The sequence below is a fragment of the Argiope bruennichi genome, chromosome 4, assembly GCF_947563725.1.
Source record: "Argiope bruennichi chromosome 4, qqArgBrue1.1, whole genome shotgun sequence".
Classification (NCBI taxonomy): Eukaryota; Metazoa; Arthropoda; class Arachnida; order Araneae; family Araneidae; genus Argiope; species Argiope bruennichi.
In genome coordinates this window covers 27,433,402-27,456,935 of record NC_079154.1, presented here as the reverse complement: position 1 = coordinate 27,456,935, position 23,534 = coordinate 27,433,402, and positions in this window count along the sequence as shown.

Genomic DNA, 23,534 nt, shown 5'->3' with positions numbered 1-23,534 from the left:
ACCAGCTCTTTGAAAGTCCCGACTGTTCTATAGAAGATTAGAAAGCCAAGCATTTCCCTGATAAAATGTTCAAAATGTAGACTGAAATTTAAATACCAACATGTATTTAAAAGCATACAATCTATGATATACAGGGTGTTTATAAATACCTGGACCCATTTTGATGTTTAATAACTCATAAAATAATAAAGATAGATTTAAATTACTAACATAAATGGTTAAATAGACTCAAAAGGTTTCATGACCCTTGTCAATGAACTTCCACGTGTGCCCACTTCGTCGCACGGAGAATATCAAGTCGATAGTCCATTTCACGCCAGGTAGCGACAAGCATGTCGGCATCCACAGAGCCATTTGCGCACATTATGGCGATTAACAGTGCCAGAAACATGAAAGGATGCTTCATCGGAGAACATTATGCTCTTCAGAAAATCAGCAGCATCTTCTATCCTTCTTAGCATATCTGTTGCAAAGGCCATCCTCCTAGGCCTATCGTTCGGTTCCAAAACTTGAACAATTTGAACTTTGTATGCATGCAGTCTTAATTTTTTCTTAATAACCTTGTACACCGTCGAAATTGGCATATCCAATTCTGTTGCCGCTGATCTCACAGATATTCTAGGATTGTGTAAAAATGTCTCTCTGACACGCTCAACATCCAAATCACTTGTGCAAGGACGTCTGGAACGTTTCTTATCTTCGATACTTCCAATTTCTAGAAAATTCTTTTTCCACCTCAAGATGCTGTTTTTGGATGGAGGATCTTTTTGGTAAATTCTTCTGAAATTTCTCTGTGCTTGCACTATCGATTTCATTTCTATGAACCACCATAAAATCTGTGCTTTCTCTTGTGGTGTATGCATTCTCCTTAATATCCGCTCGAATAAAACATCACATACAAAAGTACTACATAGAACAAACACATCAAAAGTAAACATAACATTGCAATAGTTGCCAAAAACAAAAGAGAGAAAAATGCAATTAATAAGCAGACGATATTTAGAAAAGTACAGATATTTAGACTGGAAAATGAAATTATCTGAAATTAACCACACGAGCAGACGATATTTACAAAAGTAAAAATATTCAAACCTGAAAAGGAAAATATATGAGTTATTCGATCAATAAATGCCATAAGTTTGTTTATATCTTTATTATTTTATGAGTTATTAAACATCAAAATGGGTCCGGGACTTTATAAACACCCTGTACTTTCAATGAGCAGTTCCAGTTTAGTAAGATTTAACTATATGAGCTACTAAAAGTTAACTCAGTACGTTGTATGCCAAACGATTCCTAGAATTTCAGTAGTATTATAATGGTGAACGTCTCCTTTTACAAACGATTTTTTTTTTACATTCGAATTTGAAATATATTGTGGAAACTGTCCAGCAGAAGACATTATAAATTTAACAGTTTAATTTTATTGTAAACTCTATATATATTTTATGATAAATTCATTTCCTTAATGTTCTTCTACTTTTTTATGTTTTTTTATTTGTTTATATTAATAGACTTATGGATGTTTATAAATTCTAATCAGCAATTAAAAAAGCATACAGAATACAAATGAATACAGCATAAAAAATATCGTTTTCGCTCTTTATTTGACGTTTATTATTTATTTATTTGCCTCTTTATTATTTATTATTTTACTAGCCGCCTTTGGCGACCAGCCGGTTCGCCAATTTTAATGTTCGCTAAAATTTTAATAATTAAATATTTGATGCAATTTTTACTTTAATAGCTTCTTTATCAAAATATTTTAAAACTTCAAATTTTGATTATCATATAATTCATTAATAATATTATAAAGGCCTTCAGTCATAACGTAATATGTATCTCTCTCATTTTCTGTTAGCACCCGTAGAATTTATGCTTTAAATTAAAGTGGAAAGAACTTATCTTCAATTAATGTAATAATATTTTTTACTGAAACAAAGCATTTTTTTATAATCTGATTACTGAAAATAGAGTCACTCAGCGTTTAAACTTTATGGGCCCTAAAGAATATCTTTTTTAATTTATGTAATATCTCAAGAGTTGGTCAACAAAATTTTCTTAGATTCATTATGAGCAGATCGATTCATTAACAATGTTTGAATTTAAATGCATCAAACACTAAGAAAATAAAACGAATCGTTTAAAATAAACGGTTGAAAACAGGTTTTAAAAAAACTACTTAAAAACGATGTACTTAAAACTATAAGCATATACAAAAAATATATAACTAACATAAATACAATTTACTTACAAAAGCATGCAACAAACCCAAAAATAATTTAAATCATCCATTGATAACGTTGTCATGGCAACGATCAGAACAGAATGCGCATGCGTGAATTTTCTTCGCCGGTTACGTAACGCAAATACGTGATTTTTTCTACGCCAGTTGGGGTAACGCTATGCAGATTAGACATTTTTAATTTCCTTTATTCTGTTTTATTTTAATTCAAAAGTACTTCAGAATGAATCTGAAACATGGATTAATTAACAATGTTTAATTTTAAATGCATCAAACATTAAGAAAATAAACAGAACCGATTGAAATAATCCGCAGAAAAATTTTAACCCTAGCCTCATTACTGTTGGGAGAAAAAAAAACTGAAGCCTTTCTCGTTTGGCGCTGGGGATAATGGAAGATTTTTTTGGCGAAAAAGTTGGCGGTGGGGAAAATGGAAGATTTTTTTGGCGGGAAAGTTAGTTTTTAATTAATAATTAAAATTCTAATTAAAAATTCGAAAAAAGAAACCCCAGGTGTACATTCCCAACCTCCAAGGTATACATGTACCAAATTTGGTAGCTGTATGTCAAACGGTCTGGTCTGTAGAGCGCCAACACACACACACACACACACACACACATTGAGCTTTATTATAAGTATAGATATAGATATAGATTAGCAGGAATGTTTACCAGTTTTGAACTGGGACAATTTGAAAACAAAAGGAAAAATCAGATTTTCAATTTCAACTTCGTAATAAAAGTAGCTCACTTCGGAGGATTTCACCGTTGCATAAATGTATAAATATGTAAAATTTATATATTATTATAATTTATTTATTCAAATTTATGCACTTATTTATAAATTTTGTGAATTTAATATCTAAAACACACTTATCAATATGATAAAAAAAAATTCGGATATCACTAAATGCATATAAAATGCTTTTTTTCATTGAATTCTTGCAAATATTATAGCACAAGATTTCATAAGTATTATGCGTATGTCAAATTTAATTTTATTTATTTCTAAGGTGTAATATATTTTTAAATCTATTTACAACCAAAAATGAGTTTTACAGTCTTTCAAGTTACATTCATTTTTAAATATTTATTTTATGATATTCAAATGAAAACAAGTTGCATTGTAATTATTGATTCTACATTCTCACAGTGTGTTCATTTTGGAATGTCTGTATTGAGAATTCTTTCTCCTGAACACATTAATTGTAATTATTAAAATGAATAAAATAGCAACATATTTCATCTCTAATTTGCTATTAATATCAAATACTAGAAAACCAATTTATTGTCATTTTTTTATAAAGAAAACATCCAATTATACACATTATACATATTTAGTATATTTAATTTTACAACATATATCGTGTTTGCTGTTTTATTTATAACTTAAAATTACTTTTCCTTGTTAAGAAAGTTTCTGTTCCTTTATATTCTACATAATCGTTTATTAATTATTATAAAACTCATACTGTAGTACCTCTTTTTTCCCCTTGAACAGAGAGCGCCCCCTTGTGGCGTTTACAGACAAGCAGATGAACGGGAGACCTGCATCCTGAGGTCGGATTTTTTTCTATGCGCAACCTTTGCGCTAACACCGAATGCTTTCGGTTGGAAACGGTGGAATCTCTCCACCATACTGTTTACTTTAACTTACTTGTCTTGAGTGTGTGTGTGTGTGTGTGTGTGTGTGTGTGTGTGTGTGTGTGTGTGTGTGTGTGTGTGTGTGTGTGTGTGTGTGTGTGTGTGTGTGTGTGTGTGTAAATTTTGTAGTGTAGCTGTGTTTGTGCAGATTAAAAATATTGTATTTAAAAACCAGGCTGTTCAGTAGAAAAACGCAACACACTCACTATAATACATTTTAATAATACATATTTTAATTTCTAAATGATCTGCAATTTTTATTGCAAGATTGCTTAAATCGTAAAACAGGCCAAATTCGTATCTATTTCATTCAGAATTTTTACAGTGCGAGCACCAGTAACATCGGCAATGCTAATTCTGCATGCCCTTTTGAGGGTTTACACCCTAATCTCGAAGAAAATTAAGATTTATCATAGTGTTTCTGCCTATTTTGTAAGACAGAAAGCAACAAAATTATTTAAAAATATTATTTCTTAAGGCATCATTCTACGTTATTCAAACACTTGCTGTTTTGTAGAACACTTGCTGTTTTGTAGATTTTGTAGAACGTGTTTGCATCCGAATCTTGTCTGTTTTCAAGATAGGTACACTCATTCCTATGTTTGCAGCTAGATGGCGCTATAAACAATTTCATAGTGTAGCGCACGGTCACTTAATAATGCCTAGATATCAAGTTTGTGACAACAGTTGTCGGCGCTTTCAAGTTAATGTTAGATCGAAGGTTATTTTCTGCTAGATGGCGCTATAAATTATACAGTAGACTATTACACCCCCTACAAACAACTCATATTTTGTAGATTATTAGAAGGAATTTTATTCCAATCTTAAAGACTATTCAAATGGGTTAGGTAAATATATTTTGGATATTCCGAAAAATTGTCTTCTTTTTTTTAAAAAAATTCCTTTTTGGACTGGTTTTGTTAGTTTTCCAGTATTATTAGATATATTTAATGAAAAATATTATTATGCCGTAGTAAATATTTATATTGCACTTAACCATGAAATGGTGACAAAAGGATAAAATATAAACTTTAATTAACACTAAATGAACAGCAAATAAGTTTAAAACAATACTATTTATTGATTCTATTTTTAGACATACCGCTTGTGACAACACTAAGGAATTCGTTCAAGGTTCGAAAGCACGCCTACATTGTCATAAAGATGTTGAGGAATACTGTAAGGCACATAATTTAAAGTATGAAAAATCATTATTTAACTTTTCTGGAAAAAATAAATATTCAGGAATAGTACATATGGAAGAGGCCAACGTATCAGATTGACTAGAGGTTCAAATCCCAGTTAATTTTAACACAGTTTTGAGGACCCCCCAGGCTGATCAATGATATAAAGCTATGGAAGAGGAAATTAGTATTTTAAAAGAACGTAAAGTTTGGGATCTCGTTCCAAAACCTGCAAACGGCAAAGTTATTGGTTGTCGATGGGTTTATACCATAAAACTTAATGAAAAGGGTGTTATAGTGCGATATAAAGCAAGACTAGTGGCTCAGGGTTTTAGACAAATTCAAGGTATTCACTATGATGAGGTTTTCAGTCCTGTGGTAAATTTTTCAATTATTAGGATGTGTTTTTCTGTGTTGGTATGTAAACAAAAATGGCGACATTGTCAACTTGATATTAAATGTGCATATTTATATGCCACAATACAGGAAGGCATTTTTATGACACAACCACAAGGATTTGTTGACCCTAATAAACCTGACCACGTATGTCATTTAAATAAAGCATTATATCAATCTGGGAGGGAATGGCTTTTAGAAATTCACTCTGTGCTAGAAAATTTAAATTTTAAGAAATTGGATTGGACAAATTGTGTATATGCGTATCAGGATAATGTCGTTTTGCTACTTAATGTCGATGACATAGTCATTTTTGCAAAAACCGACATCTTAATCGAAGAGGTAATAAATCGTTTAAGTACCCATTTTGATCTCAAAATCTTGGGCAAAACACTTACTTTGCTTGGAGTTCAATTTGAAGAAATGGGAGAAGAAATTGAAGAAATTTTTCATTCATCAGTCGGAATATATCCATAAAGTTTGCAATAAATATAAAAGGTATAACTATCCTGTTGTTTCATTACCTATTGCAGTTGGTACAGTTCTTTCCAAAACCCAATGTCCTAGTACTGAAGCTGAGATTACGGAAATGTAATCTCCCGGTATTTTTTTTTTTTTTTTTTATCTTTTAAGATAAACAGAACTTTTTCGTCTCTCGGTTGGCAATCGTCTGAATAACTAAGCAATACACGTGTTAACCTGCATTGCTTTTATACTAGTAATGGAGATACCAGCGAAATCAGATGAAGAAAAAATATGAAATAAAGACTGAGTGAGAATCTGACAATTTGAAAAGAAAAGCTGATCATAAAGCTATGTTTGGGCAAAGCGTAAAGAATCGATTCAATATTTAGATATTGACATGCACGATTCGAAGACAACATCGGTGTTGGCGAGTGAAAGTGAACAAGACTTGAAGTCCCCCTAGTTTAAATTATATACTATGTTTCGGGAAAATAGCGAAAATAGCGTATATTGATTCAGCAAATTATTAGAAATATTATTTTAAAACATTATTATCTAAATAGATTATATTCTACGAAAGCCATAGTTGCTATGGTAACTGAACTAAGGTCGATTTATTAGTGCAAGACTCCATATTCGCAATCCCGATTATACTGCGAAATCACTAAGGCTCATGTCAAACCTATTGGAGGTAAATTTTGCATTATAAAGTAGCGAGTTACTTATCTCCTGGTAGAGGTATAAGACTCTTAACTGCTCAAATAGATGTATATTCTTATTATTATAGCTTGGCTCTAAGGAAATAGCAGATACGAAGGAAAATTTGCATGACATCAAATGAGTTTATTTTGATTCAATAGGAAATGAATAAGAAATAAAATCTGTCAGACTATTTTTCGACGTTACTCTTTTTCATTGCACATGATCAAAAATATATAAATAATGAAAAAACGTGAAAAATACACGAAGTTTCATATAACCCTATTATTTCTCTGTTACTTACTTTTCGTTTCTTACTTCTCTCCTTCGTAACAAATGAACTAGTATGGCTAAAGTACAGGATCAACCACCCATTCGTCAGAGCCAAGCTATATATTTGGATTTGTTACAAAAAACTGAAGAAAACTAAGATTGCATTTAATTTCTATTCTCCTTCGATTTTGAACAATTTTTTTAAAAGAAATTAGATACTTTATTACAAATTAGTAAATTGCATGTTAGTAGTACAAATTTTTAATTAAGTATCTGAAGCATAAAGCCTTTTTTTCTTTTCATTAAATTATTTGTGCATGACATGTCAATAACATAATACTTAAATTACCTGATTTTAATTTCCACTGAACAAGGTGAACATTTTCAATAATTTCTTATCTAGATCCCATTAAACCAATTATTATTAATATCGTCTAGACAGAGTATCCATTAACTATTAATGAATTAAAATAAGAAACAAACATGAAAAAAATATTAAAGTGTAATAGAGTAATTTCACAATCTGACATTTCAATCAACTGACATCAGTTGCAAATTCATAAAATAATTAGAAATTTAAAATTTTGATCAAATTACAATTATCTACACATATTTATTTGTATAGTATTAAAAGCAAGTAGATATATAACAACCTACTATTCAAGGAGAACAAAAAACAAATCGTTAAATTGTTCATTTCAGGATCCTGGGACTAACACTTTTAATGCTTGGTAACTTAGCTAAGGGGTGATACGCAGAACGATGAGGGATTATCGCACCTTTTAATTTCGAAAATAATCCGGGTTACATCTCCATTCATCTTTCTTCTCGCCAATTTTTTTTGACGAAATAAACGGATTCTGGAGCATGCGCAAACGTGCGGATGCTTTCGGAATCAAGGAAAAAACAGTAGTAGCAAATATTTTAGTCTTTTTTCAATTTTCCTTGTGCATGATTTCGTCTTTTAATAAATCAAAAGTTTGATTTATATTTTTCGATACAATTGGTTTAAATGGCCGATTAATATGGAATCGGCTATTGCTTCAATTGAAAAACAACTAAGAGATACTGGTGATGTTAAGTGTAAGGGATCCTTAACATAAAAAAAAGAGATGTATCGATTCAGTCTCAAATACTTAAAATTTTAGTATCAGAAAAGAAAAAAAATCACTAAAAAAATTTTTAATGAAATCTACGATCGCAAATTTTAAGTTATCATGTAAGAACATTTGTTTTTAAGTCATTATTTGTCTTAATTAATTTAAGTCCTTAACCAGTTTAAACCGGTTTGAAACAGTCACGAGACTTCTCTCTCTCTCTGCATATATATAATGATAATTTTTTTTAATTTTCAGTTTTAATTTTTCTAGCAAGCAAACAAAGTTTTGAAGCTCGACCAATTTTGAGATGAAATAACAGCTGTGATGTCATAGTTCTACGTCAACCTTTTAAAAACGCATCTGCTGTCAAAGACGCATACGTAATAATAAAGCAATACTGGTAAAAGCAGGTAAAAAGAAATATATGCGATTGAAAGATGATGGTGGAAATTGCCATTTATGCTTTATACACTGCCTACGAGATTTCGAGATTCAATATTCATTGCGTACGCGATTTCGAGCTTCAAATCCCCCCAGCCAAAACAACATCATGTTCTCACATAATAAAAGAGCATATGCAAAGTAAAATAAAGGCGAATTTTCATAAAAAGTATGTAACATGAGTAAAAAGTAATTATAACATGATTTGATATGTGCAAAAAGAAATGCACATATTAACATATGATCTGATGTGTGTCCAGAAACAACTTTAAAAGTGTCTGCAGTTTCTACAAGTAGAAACTGCATAATGAAATTTGGTGATAAGCAATTATTTATAGATGGCACGACTTGCCGTTATCATAAAACAACGGCAAGCCATAAGACAAATAGAAACTGGCCAGAATCAAGTATAGGCATCGATATGCCCGAATAAAGGTCTGTCTATATTTCAAAGATTGTGAGATTCCTTTCTAAGAAAAAAAAAACTTGCTTCTTTATACGAAAAGTTACAGTGTCACAAATTAAATATATGCTACACTTACGAACTTCAATTCCTTTATTGAATCAGTCTCTTGTAAGCTAGTATATGAGTCAACAGCAAAGAAATCACGAAGGAAATTTATATACAAAACATCCAGCAATATGAGAATTCTTTATACCACATCACCGAAATCAAGATTTTATTGGACATATACTTATGCTAATTGCAGAAAAAAAATCAGTGCAAGTCTTTATTCTTTACTGATGAGTTATTGGGAAAACAACTAGTCGAGAAAGCAATATTATCCAGTTCTGTACACAAAAAAAGGAAGATTGAGTCAAGTGTATATATAAATATAGACAAAATATCTTTAGAAAACCGAATCCATATAAAATTGTTCCAAAATCTGTTGCATATGTTCTAATTCACATATATAAAGTTACTGATTCTAGTTTCCAATTCTTTAACCGGCATAATATGTGGTTCTTTCATCATCTTACAAAATGGCAATACTATGACAACAAGAGCGTGATTGGAGAAAAATTACCTTCTCCAGGAGACTACTGTGATTATGGTGTGGCCAGCATGTTCTCAAAAGTTGAGGCCGATTGAATATTGTTACAGATTCCGATCAACGAATTCGCTGTAGTGTAAGTTGACATAGTCAACACGCCTCAATAACAAATAACAACGTTTATAAACATGAATACACAGATGACAAAGCACGGCAGAGACGTACACAAGCAATTCACATCAGCACGTATAACAGCAGACCACAAGTAGTACTCGGTTGTAAATAACCACGACAGCACATAAAGCGGCCAGACAAAACTCAGCAGGAACACAGATTTTACGTAACTATTCAATGGGGTCTCTCCAAACGTCGACTATTCTCCACTGTCTTCTCGCTTTAACTTTACCCAACTGCTGACTCACTACCTTCGAGGTGGGGGGGGGGCTACTCAACATACGACTGGATACTGCTTCAATACTAGACTTCAGGACTCGGCGCACGGTTCAGTTCTCTCTCCACTGATCACTTGTGCTCCACTCAACGATTGTGCTTCGCTGGACGGATCCAACTAATTCGTCGCCGGCTTTTTTATAGCTTCCGGAGCAAAGCTAGAAGGTTCTAGAAGAATCAACATAATTTTCTTCTTTTTGGTTCTATCGTCAAAATTCTTGAAGATTCTAGTATCATTTGCCATAGCGGCCAAATGGCCCCCAAGTTCGTGGTCGTTCATCCGACATCCATTCAGCATCCAACAGAGCTGCATGTAAAACTGTCTTTTTTATGATGGAACTATCTGTACTGGGAAGCAACGTTACAGATTCGTAACAGCATTTTGAAAGTTTTAGAGAAACGTATTGCTTATCTTAAGCCGCTCGTTACAGCTCTTAAAAATGAATAAGAATAAGAAGAATGGTCATAAGAATGCCTCCCCACAGCAATGATCTTTATTGCCAAATGAAAAAAAAAATGATTGCCATCATTTTGATCTTGAAGTATTGCTGTCATAATTTCACAATTGTTAGAAATGATCATATTTCAAATTGAAAACGGCATGTATTGAAATCTGATACTACAAGTTGGCATATTTACATTTCTTATGTATTTTCAAGAAAGAAAATAAGCCCTTTTATGTCTTATTCATAAAACTCTTATTAATGTTTTAACGAATATTATAGAATTTTTAAGAACCGCAATCATAATTATCTCGATTTTTTGTCTCTAAATTTTTAAAAATTAATGTATTATTAAAAATAATAATGAAAAGAACAGCGTGAGGAAAATTAGTAACTTTCATAGACGTCATCTTTTCATGATATAATAAATATAAAAAGATATATAATGTAGACTCTTCAACAAAATCTTTCATTCCCTAATTTCTTAACATCGCATTTTTATAATAAGTTATTAAAATCGCCATTTAACAGAATAAAAAAGTTTTATTAAAATACCAGCTTCATCCCTCTGTTTGTTATCAAAAAGATACGAAGCATTCGACAGGATTCCATAAAACGTATATTTTGTAAGCTACTCATTTTTACAAAGATCCACTTACTTCTAGTTATATTGAATTAAAAGATCAAACCCATGATTATATTAATAACAATTTATTTTTATCTAAGCGGATTTATATCAAAAGAATCAACCCACTCATTCATTTTATACGACATTCCGAAGATCTTACCACAAAAAGAAGCCGCAATTATGTTTTATAGAAGTCTATTTTTGTACCTCAGATTGAATCTTTAAGCTACTTCTTTTGAGAATTTTTGTTTAAAAAATAACTCCTTCCTTGGAATTTCTCGGCTTTATTGTCTTTGAGGGATTTCAAGTACCAACTTATTTTGATCTTGTAAACTATTTTCTAAACATTTTCAAAAAAATTAGTGACATTTTCAATACTACATTACAGGCGTGAGGATTAAAGTTAAAGAAAATTATAAATATCGCATCATAATAATGTTTAGCTATTGATTCGGCTATATTAATTCTGTTTTAATTATACAGCAGTTATGACATGTGAAAAAAAATTTATGAAGTATCCTCACAATATTTTGAGTATAAATATTGTAATTAAAATAATGAAAAGTATTGCTGCAAAGTATGTTTATATTTATTCTTGAAAAAATATTCAATCAAAGGTTAAATTGTTTAAAAATAAAATTATTACTAAGAATTAAATTTTAAAGCTCTGCGTACTTCGAAATTTGAGAAAAAAATTTTTTGATACCGATTGATTTTTTTAATTGAAAATCTAATTAAAATTTTTAAAGCTCGTTTTAATAAGAAACTACGATTGAGACTAATATAATAGCTGTAGATCTAAACAGCTGCTTCACAGGGCGTTTTTGATGTTTTTTGTTGTCAACCCTATCGCAATTTACTGAGATCAAGCCGGCATATTAATATTACATCCATAGTCAAAAATTTTACACTTCGAATATAAAATGAAAAATTCGAATAGAAATTGTAAGCAACAATGCTTTTGGAATTGTAAATTAACAAACAATGCGTGACAGTTAATATTTCATTTGAAAATGGTTTAGAATTTAATTCCAAACATACAGACTGTTTTTGTCTTCTGTTGAAAAATATAGATTTTTGTTTAACGGTATCGACAACAGGTTGTGAAATTATGCGGATGTTATTTATGGAAGGCCTTGCAATTTGAGCATTGATCAAATAATTTGAATTGGTACAGCCGATTCTTCGCTAAATTAATATCTATACTATCTATAATATCTATCAATATTAAACTGTTAAAAGATAAAAATGCTTATTACAGGGCAATTATTTATGGTTTACGAGAGAATATTTTTGATCATGCTTTGAATAAATAAGGTCTTAAATTAATTTCCATTTTAAAAGATGTACAGATATTATTTTCAAGAGATATATAATTCTTTTCTATCAAAATTTACATTCAATCATGTAAAGGAATTGCAAATCACACTAATGAAGATCCACTATTACGATGTTTTGAATTCTTCGGATGTTTTTAACTGTGGAGCCATTTCAATGGCAAACTGCTTGATCATCGATCCTGAAGACAATCAAGTTTTGATATTTCTATAAACAATCTAGTCTCAAGCGATACCTTCCAACTCGGAGCATAATGTTTCTCTACTGGATCTTCGTACACTTTTCTTAACATACACATTGTATACGTTACATTATATAATATAATGTAACGTAAATAACATTATATTATATTGTGTTATTATATTTTAATCTAATTTCAATTTATTTCCTAATTTCTATTTTAAATTAGTCCATATTACTTCATACTAAAATTTTCTCTTATTTACGATCAAAAACCCATTTTTTTTATTTAATTATTGCCAACACGCGCTCAAAAATTCCTTTTTCTTTGTTTCCCACACCACGAGCGAAGAGAAAAATCTCTTGCACCTATGCCGATGTTTCAATGATACCAAAGATTCCCTTGCCTAAGTCTACACGTGTCAAGGAAATCTCTATCAGAATCTCATAATAAAAACACTGAAAGGAAAAATTCTGTCACTTTTGTTCTTGTATCGGGATCTGAACTGACGTCTTTTTATCATCGCTTCTTCTTAATTTATTAAAATTTCAAAAATTTCTTTTTAAGTTTTACGTTAAAAATTACGTTTACAATATTATATATTATATATATATATATATCCATCTTTGGAGATCCGACTTCTTTCCTTTGTAGAAGTCTATAAAATTTCATCCAGGGAATCATTCGCCTTTTTTTTTAATATTTTCGGCAAAAAAAAATTCTTTTCGTACAAATTTTTTCCCTTCAAATCTATTGAATATTCTAATTTACTATAATCATATTATTTTATCATATACAATTGCAGTTATTTACCAATTATGCAAAATGGTTGTACCTGCATTTCGATTGGTCGTTCAACAATAACTGTGACTCCTTTAATGCTGACTAATATAAAAGGAGATCCTTTGGGATTGGGATTTACATAACATGGATGCTAAAAAAATCATGATATGGTTTAATTTCAATTAGATCCTTTTCCCAAATAAACACAATAAATGTTCTTTACCCTTCTTTGCAAGATTTTTTTTTCCTTTTTTTTTGGGGGGGGGGAATAAATCAGAATGATATAATTCATGCTATAGATTAAAGAAAAGTTTTAAAACATCCTGGTATGAATATATAATATAAAAATTTAAAAATAGTATAATGGAAATATCCATCAACATGCAAATTTACATGCTAAGCTCAGTAGAAAATCTTCAATGTCTCTTCTAAACTTCTCCACTCGTTAACGCTGTTATTAGCAAAAGAATTCAGATTTAGTTATAAAAAAATATTCAAGAAATCGCACATTTATTCCAACCACAACAAATAGCTGACAAGTTCAAGCCCGTTATAATGATTGTGATATTTGATTTTTTTAGAGCTACGTTCCTTATTACGAAATAGTCGTGAAAAAAGTTGCGAGCAACAACCGATTTACAGCACACCTGTTTTGAGTACAATCTATCGTTCATTAGATGTAACGATGGAAATTTCCATCATCATGCCAAGAAGGGTTCATATTTACGTCTATTAGAAACGTTCTTTCTTCGAGTTACAATGACTTTTTCAATGGTTCAAAAATCACCAAGTTAATAATCATTTTGAATTGAAAATATTACTAATCTGATCGTTACTTTGTATTTTTTTAAAATACCTCTCAAAACGTTTATGTAATTACCCGTTTATTCTACATTAAATATCGTAACATAAAATCAGCAAAGACATTTATATACTCCTAAAAACTATAATCTTCTAATATATAAAAAATGAGTTTTTGCTTGCTCGTATTTTTATGCGCCGCCATACCATTCCACCGAGAGGCCGCGGTGGCCTGGTAGTAAAGTCTCGGTTTCGGAACCGGAAGGTTTCAGGTTCGAGACCCGATTCCACCGAAGAACCGTCGTGTAAGCGGGTCTGATGCACGCTAAACCGTTCGGGCCAAATGTCATCCCGCTGGTGTGGTGTGGAGAGGCGGTTTCAGCTCGGGTATCGTCCTCGTCATCTGACCGAGGTTCAAAATGACGTGGTCCGTCCCAAAATAGCCTTAGTGTTGCTTTAAAACGGGACGTTAATATAACTATACTAAATTAAACCATTGAACAGATTGCTAGCACTTGTGCGAAAGGTTATAAGCGCAGTACAATTATTATATCTAATATATAAAAATATTTGTTCATATTTTATATGCTGCCGTACCATTCATCCGATGGCAATAAAACTATGCCAACTTATTGCTTTGAACTTAGAAAATCCATGTTTTTCACAGGGTCAGTGGTATGTTGGAAGCTCACGAATCGGACAGCCATGAAATTCATTTATTTTTTGCTGAAGACTGAAAAACAAAACAAAAAATTTATCTACCCGAAAGATCTTGCATAATAAAGTCAAAAAAGTATAATAAATATTATTTATACTTCTTTATAAATCATTCAGTTTTAATTAATATATTCGCTATCGACTAGAAAATAAATATTCTTCATACCATTCCTAATTAAATAAAATGCTATTTCAACTTTCACACAGTATTTTCAAAACTATTTCTTCTGCGGCAGCAACGTACTTTTTTTAAATCAAAATTTAACAAAATAGATTTTTTTTAAAAGCTAGCCACAATCAAATATGTCCACAACTATTAGTAATATATCCACTCCGCTCTTCAATGTTACCCTATTCTTTTCAATCAAAGAATTGGAGGGGAGGTGGGCGGTGCCTTAATCCGTTCTCTTGAACGCTTGAAGAATCCCGATGCAGTGAAATTAATGGCAGTCTTTAAGGCATCTCCTCTTCTTGGAGGAGTACCGTTAGACTTCAAAACTCCCCTCTCCGACAAAAGAAAGCCCCTTCAATGGGCCATTCCGCCCTTTTTGAAGAAGCAAAATTATCTTTAACGAGAACGATTCAGACGGCGAAACCGATTAAAAAAGCGTCACTACAAGCCAGCTAAAACTACAAAGAAGACTACTTCTTTTTTTCAAATATAAAATAACAGTTACCTCCCCTCTTTTTATACTAGAGCTCTTTATGTAGTTGCCTATTACTAGATGGGAAATAAAACCCGAAACAGCAGGAAGGAATGCAAGAAAGAGCAAAATCTTCAAGTTCCGAAGTCATTATGATTTTTATGAGAAGTAGACGTGGGCTCCGGGTTCAGTCTACAGAATACTGACTGTGTTGAAGATGTATAAGGGGTTTACTTGAAGCTTGATATCGATTTTTAATGCATTATATATTATTTTGAGAAGTTATATCACTCAAGCACAAACTATTTGTTTTAGAAAAATTCTAGTTAATAACTTGTTTAATTTTCGCTTATTTCTTTTATTGACTTAGAATTACTGAATCATTTAAATAGAAATTGAGGAACATGAATTAGACGAGTCTTATTGAATATGCCATAAATAGGCAACTGAGGAATATATATTCCCTTTCATACAATTGTGGACCTTGGGTAAGGCGGTGAAAATGCTTCATTGCATTGGTAAAAAAATTTTTACGAAATATAGATTTTTTAGTTTAGTTTAGTTATATTAACGTCTCGTTTGAAGCAACACTAGGGCTACTTTGGGACGGACCTCGTCATTTTGAGCCGTGGTCAGATGACGAGGATGACACCGTAGCTGGCACCCCCCTGTCCACACCACACCACACCAGCGGGAGGACGTTTGGTCAGGACGGATTTAACGTGCAACAGACCCCCTTACACGACGGTTCTTTGGTGGAATCGGGTCTCGAACCTGAAACCCTCCGGTTCCGAAGCCGAGACCTTACCACCAGGCCACCGCGACCCGAAATATAGATTTTTAGCATGAATCTAGCATCATTACTGAATCAATTTTTACATGAATGTAATAGCAAAAAGAGTTTGCTGCAAAAAGGGGATGCTTCCATTTGGGGGAAGTTTTTAGTTACATTTACTATCCTATGATAAAAGCTCGGTTCTTTCGTTAGATATAAAATAAGAGGTAGCTGCAATCTTAGCTTTCGTGTTACTCAAGAAAAGGATCTGCCTCTGTGTTCAATTTTAGCAAGATATATGTAACTTCTAAAGTTACTTTCCATTTGTTACTCTTTTAATGGTGAATGAGATTTAGTAAATGACAGCCTACCAATACAGCCAGAAAGCCCAGATGTTAATGAAAAATACTGTAATGTCTGTAAAATGCAATTTTTTTTTTGTGTGTGTGTGTGTGTTTGTTTTTGCTTTTAAAGCTTTTTTTTTTTCAATCAAAGTTGGGTTTTTTTTTTTTTCGATAAAATTAGTTTACTTCTTCGTATACTAAGTTTACAAAGTATTGTAATCGTCAAAATATTCAAACTGAAGATCTTCACAAATGTTACAGACCTACCTGAATTCGAAAAATATATTTTTGGAATTACTTCTGTTCGGCATTTCGATGAAGTGACGTCACTTTCAGATGGCATTATTAATTTATCGTTTGGTTTCTTGCTTTTAATTAATCAATTTCGTAGAGCGAAGAATCGCGAAAATATCGTTTGGTGTTTTCTCACTTTCTTTACTTTTAACCATCGCGCTCTTGTAATAGCAACTTATGTTTATTTCTTTAATGACTTTTTGTATATTTTATACATTTTTTACGACTTTATCTGAATATTTACAATTTGTAAATTTCTCAAAAAAATCTATAAATATGTTGTAAATATTGAAATATAATTGTAAAATCAAGCTCCATTATATTCATTGGATTTTACTACACATACATTAGCTTCCAGGATATTCCAGTAACAGCGAACTTCAGATTCAATTTATTGCTACTATATTTATTGCTTTCCTCTACCACAACGCAACATTGACAACATTTCTGGCTGAACATAGTAACTCAAAAATGCTTTGAGCTAGACGAAACTAATTTGGAACATAATTTTCGCAAAAATTATGTTCCAAAAGTTCGGAAGTTTCTATCAAATTGTGAATGAAATTCTTTCATAGGAAATTTATCTGTATGTTTGCTTGAGTGCAAACGAATACGATCACTACAGAACTTTAAAAAAATGGGAATATAAAACTTTTACAAAATTTCAGAATTTTAAGAGTAGATTTGTATAAAATTTACAGTGGGACGCAGATAGATCATTTAAAAGCATAATGATTGAAACAGACGAAATCTGATGTCTAATCATGTGTTGAAACTATAGTTGGTCAAATTTTGATTTCAGTACGTTGTGAAAAAGATGTCCATAATGCATGCTCAATTTTCTTCGAATAACTGCGGAGCACAAAGCTGACATATGCGGAATTTTGAAGGTAAAAATCTGAACATTTATGGTAGCCACAGCCTTACTTAGCTCCACAATTTTTATGCTGGGAGAGGTGTATATTACACTTTATTAGCGACTGTGCAAGAAAGTTTTAAGGAAACTGGCTATATTTTTAAATTTTCGTAAAATCTTTTTCCTAGAAACAGATAAAAATTGATTGTAGATTTGTTTCTAGGAAACAGATTGTAGCAAGAGGTAACTTCAACAATTGCAAACACATTTCATTATCTAAAATATTTGTTTTTGAGCGAAAATGCCTTCCAATTATATAAGAAAAATAAAAAAAAATCCGAGAAAATATATATATTTTACAACCTAGAAATCTGAATCTTCAATACGGTTTTCATATTTGAAAAATTTGAGCTACCTCCGTTTTCTCAAAGGAAACCCTCCAATTGTTAAAATTGAAATTTAATAAAATATTTTAAAGAATAATAGAATATATAGATTTGTTTCATAGTTCAATCAAATTTAATTTCGGCTCTTCATCCTACAATCATTATGATATACGGTGTTTCTCTTACTTTTCGTTTGAATCAAAGAAGGGGAAAAGGGTAGATACCTAACTCGATTTCTTGAACACTACAAGTATTCCGAAGCAGTGAAATGAATATGATTCTTTAAAACCTTTTTCTATTTATAGAATATAAATCTCTTTGGATTTCAACTTTCTTCCTTCAAAAGAAAATTCTTTGTATCCACCATTTCACCTGTTTCGAAAAGAGAAGTAATTTTTAGGGAGAGATTCAGATGTCGAAACCGATTAAAAGAACTTACCACAAACCAGCCAAAATTTCGCCAAAGGATCAATTTTTTTCAGATATAAAATGAGTTACTTTTCTTTTTCATATATACCTGAGTCGTTTATGTATAGTTGCGAGGGAAACTTTATTCTGTAGCGATCATCGTATGTGAAAACTGAAAATACCATTCTAAAAATAGCAACGCATATTAACACAATATGAGCAAAAAAGTTTCGTGGGGGATTGTATACATATTTAAAATTATACAAATGTTAAAATTTCTTATGGCAACATTTTTTTTATATCATGCAAATTCCGCCAGGAAAAATTATCCAGAATATACATTTTAGTTAATATATCATTATTGCATCGAGAGATATTTTACATTTCTTCTTAAGGGGTTATTCCCATATTTCAGATAGGTGAAGTTTATATATTCTTTGGACTTCGGTAATACTTACTTCAAAGTTTCAATCTACGTGGTAAAATCATTTGCTACATCATGCATAATGAAATATTTACGATAAAAATTTCAAAAATAAGTACGAATTTAAAAATTAATTAAACGAATTGCTTTAACTTTTACTAGAGGTCTGAACCCCCTACTCGCTACAGCCCGCTAACCCCCTATAATTGCTATACAATTGTCTTTCTGTTTGCTTCGAAAACAAAATTGACTTCTCCATTATAAAGCCATGCTGTTGAAGCTGAGTATTTCTTTGCCATGTGTTTAATCACATCGATTATTTTGCCGATAAATATTGCAATACCTTGATCCTGACCGATCAAATAAGAGAGAAGCGTAAACAAAAAAGGCTAACAGTCTCAAGCTGCAATGAATCGTAGTCAATCGTGAGTCGTAGTCAAGTAACGAGTCGTCGAGAGAATAAGGAAGCAATGACGGAAGAGGTGGAATAGTCCAGTGTTATGTGGAGTTCAAGCGATTGCTGAATTGAGCTGCGTGCAGAATCCTAGTGTTTATGAAGGAAGCAGCATCGAGTTCTGTGAGGAGTAGCCAGTCGTATAGTAGTGTGTCTGCAGCTGGATACAGCTATAGCGAAGAAACAGTGGAGAATCGCAGCCGTATAGAGAGACCGTAGATTGAAGCTACGAAGATTTTCTCTGCTGCTGAATTCTGTCTGGCCGCTTTGTGTGCCGTGTTATTAGTGCTACCGATTACTACTTGTAGGCTATTGTGTGTTGTATTGTGCTGTTGTGTGTTCTTCTCGGCCGTATATATTTGCCTTCAGTGTATTTGTCGTCTTTGTGTTTAATAAACGTCGTCGTCGTTTTCTGCTGAAGTCTGCTGATTGCTGTCACACCACATACCCACTACAAACGAACCCGGTGAATTTATAGACTTAGTAGTACAGGTGAAATTCAGTAACAATATGTTTAAACAAGCTTCTCAACATGAAAGTATTTCCAGATTGCGAGGAATAAAACTTAATAACTTACATAAACAAAAACTTCTCATATCAAACCGAAATAAACATAACTGAAATTTAGAATGCTGTTTTAAAAATAATTTATATATATATTTGAATTCAATTTGGCCATAAGTAAAAATGGGGGTGGAGGGGAGAAGAAGAAGAAATATTCTACAGAAATGATTTTCTCGTTTCTATAATTTTATCGAGAGTTTTCTCAGGTCATTTATTTCCCGAAATCATCTTTCAACTTATTGTGACCGAATTCAACGTCCAGAGCATCTTTAAGGCAGCCATTCTGAACGTGAAAATGTGCTTCTGTGTTGCATATCATAATTTTTTTTAATAAAAATCATAATATTTCGATTATTACATATCAAATTATTAAAAATCATATATCAAAACATTTTTATTGTGTCTTTGTCTGCTCTTTCGAATTTTATTTCTCATCTAGTACTAGGCAACTACAACTACATAAAGAACTCGAGTATAAAAAAAAAGGAGGCAACTATTATTTTATATTTGAAAAAGAATTCTTCTTTGTGATTTTTAGCTGATTTGTAGTGACACTTTTTAAATCTGTTTAGCCATCTGAATCATTCTCGTTAAAAATAATTCTGCTTCTTCAAAAAGGCGGAATGGCGTATTGAAAGAGTTTTTTTCATTTATCGAAAATTTCGAAATCTAATGGGCGTCCGCAAGAAGAAAAGATGCTTTAAAGACTGTCATTCATTTTATTATTTCAGTAGACCTCAAAAATACAGGAAAGCATATTGGGCACTTCATCTTGCGACTATTTTTTTTTATTCGTAATAAGAATAAAATAATTATATAAGCCAGAGCTGTTGACACAAAAAAGTTAGACTTGGTTTCTATAATTTCCTTATCTTTCAAATATTTTGTTTTCCAAGTTGTTTAATATATTGTTTAAAATCCTATTTTCGAATTTCTGTGAATCGTCGACGACAAAAATTCTTTTTTTCCCCCCTTCGATGGTCCAATGTCAGAATTATTAATACTTAAACTGTGTTAATTTAAACAATAGAAGTTTAAATTAACACAGTGTCAAATATCCTATTAGGTAGGCTAAACAGTTGCCTTGAGCTGCTAGGCTAAGAGGGGGCTGCAAACAATTCGATTAACAATATATATTTTAGTTATCAAATAATTGCATTTTTTTTAAATATAAATGTCATGAGTTATAAATTATTAGAATAATATTAATATTTTATGAAGTATAATTAGTTTGCTTCTTGCATGTTTTATTACGTTCATTTAAATATTAAAATATTTACAAATCAAGTGTCTACTTCAATTGTACCAAAAACTAATCATTCTGATGTCATAGCAAGTAAATATGAACAATATATGCACAAAGATAAAAAAAAAATGCAAAGTACTAACCTAAAATAAATCAGTACTGATATACGAAATGAAATTGCCCGTCTTATTAAAAGAGGCGCTTCATAATGTGCATTGCTTAGATGTTTTGAAAATCAATTTTTCGCATTCTCGTCGCATTGATTCTCAATAGTTTATATGCAAATGAATTAAAAATTTCTTTGCAAATCCATATACTATAATTGGAAGAATTCAGATTTTTCAACAGGACAGATTAATTTTGATTGAATATTTGATGAGAATTATGATATAAATAAAATAGATAATAAACATCGTTGATCTCAGGTTTCTGAATATTGATACAGCTAAGCAAATAAAATATTTCTGCTAAGTACAAAAAAATTGTTCCAACCGACCATAGTTAAAATCAAAACATCTTCTTAATCGCAATTGATAAATTAGCATAAATCAGATGATTATTTTGTTATTAAATTTCTGGAATGGAATTTGCCATGTTTTGTCTGATAATTTAATATATTTTGTGAGATTTCTCACAAAAAATATTAATGTTTTGTAAATACTGTTTTCCATTACCAGAATCAGAAACCAAAATGTCACGCATTTTATAGGAAATTCCAACTGTTCATTAGTTCTTGAAATTTCGTCGCATCTAAATTTGTTATAAATTGAATTAATTCCTGACTTATTACACAGATTCTGAAAATATCTCTAAGTACAAAGAATAAAAGATATCGCAGTTATGAAGTATTATACTAAAATCTACGTTATTCAACTATTCATTAACTGAAGAATTTTTTTTTTAATATTTATGTAACACTCAGAATGGAATAGAAATAAATAATTATTAAATGCATTGATTTTAACATTTTGTAACAAAATGTTTGAAAAATAATTAAGAAAATACAATACTGTAAACGAAATAAAAATATAGATTGACGTATCATCGTACTCATTAACTTAATAGAAATAACTTAGATTAAAAAACAAATCATTTTTTTTAAAAATGCAAAAGTTTTTCTGAATAACAATGATTAAAATTTTGTAATTCTTCAATTAAATTTCCATGAGAAAAAAAAAGAGTAATAATTGCAACAATGTTCTCGCAGACGATATCCGTTTTTTATGGTAAATAAATTTAAATTCATCCATGAACTTTTCCTGTTTATCATATATATTGTATTTTTCAGAATTCTAAATACCGAAAAGATTATTTTATCCATGGCTCTAACACAAATATTTTTAAAATATGCTTAATTTGTTACGTACATGCATGTTTAAGCACTGATTTGGAAATTCTCTTAGAACTCATTTTTATTTAAAATTAAACCATTTAAATTTATGACTCCAAATCCAATTCCTATTTTGCATAATAAACTTCAAATATTATAATATTTCAAGAAAATCTGTTAAAATTAAAATTATTTTAGACGATAAAGATACGAAAAAAATAATACACATTATAATCATTCACTGTCATAGTAATTGATCTTAATAGCATACTACTGAAATTGGATATAAAACTCTCTCTGAACAATAGGAAAATAATATTTAACAGATTATTTTCGACATAATCATTTTTAAAAAGATCGGTAATCTATTTATAGAAACTGAAGTGAAACGGTCAAAATTCGATGAAGCGGTATACATTGTATTTTATGACAAAAATAAAGAATATTTCGAAAATACTCTTATTATTTTATATAAATGAAAATAGAAAATGTTACGAATTTGTAATGTTACTTTCCTGCACAATATGTCTTCTGGTAGCAAAAATAATTTTACATATATAGTAATATAGTTGCTGAAAGGAAATTGAGACAATGATTCCAAGCCTTGGCGACAAACTTGGTGACCATTCGGCGACTTTACAACAAAAATGGAAGCTCCTGGAATGCTGGCATTTTAGTAATAAATTGATTAGGAGCAAAGATACGACATCTTCTAGAACATTCAATGTCCTGTCAAGGAAGTTATACAGAGGAGAAAACTAGTCAATAGACTAGTCGAAAGACATGATCTAAAGTACTAGTCAAATTGACTCAAGTGAGTAGTCCACAGTAATAGTTGAGTCAAAGGAGAGCAATTGAGTTTTCTCTGGGCATTTTTTTGCTGTTGCTATTACTTAATAGCTATTTATTCCTTGTTTCTACTGTTTACAGTTAAGATCTATTCTTTGACATCTTTTTGTTATTGTGTATTCGTATTTCGTGTAAAATAAAGTGACTTAATCCTTTACTTGATCTTTTGGAATTTTCC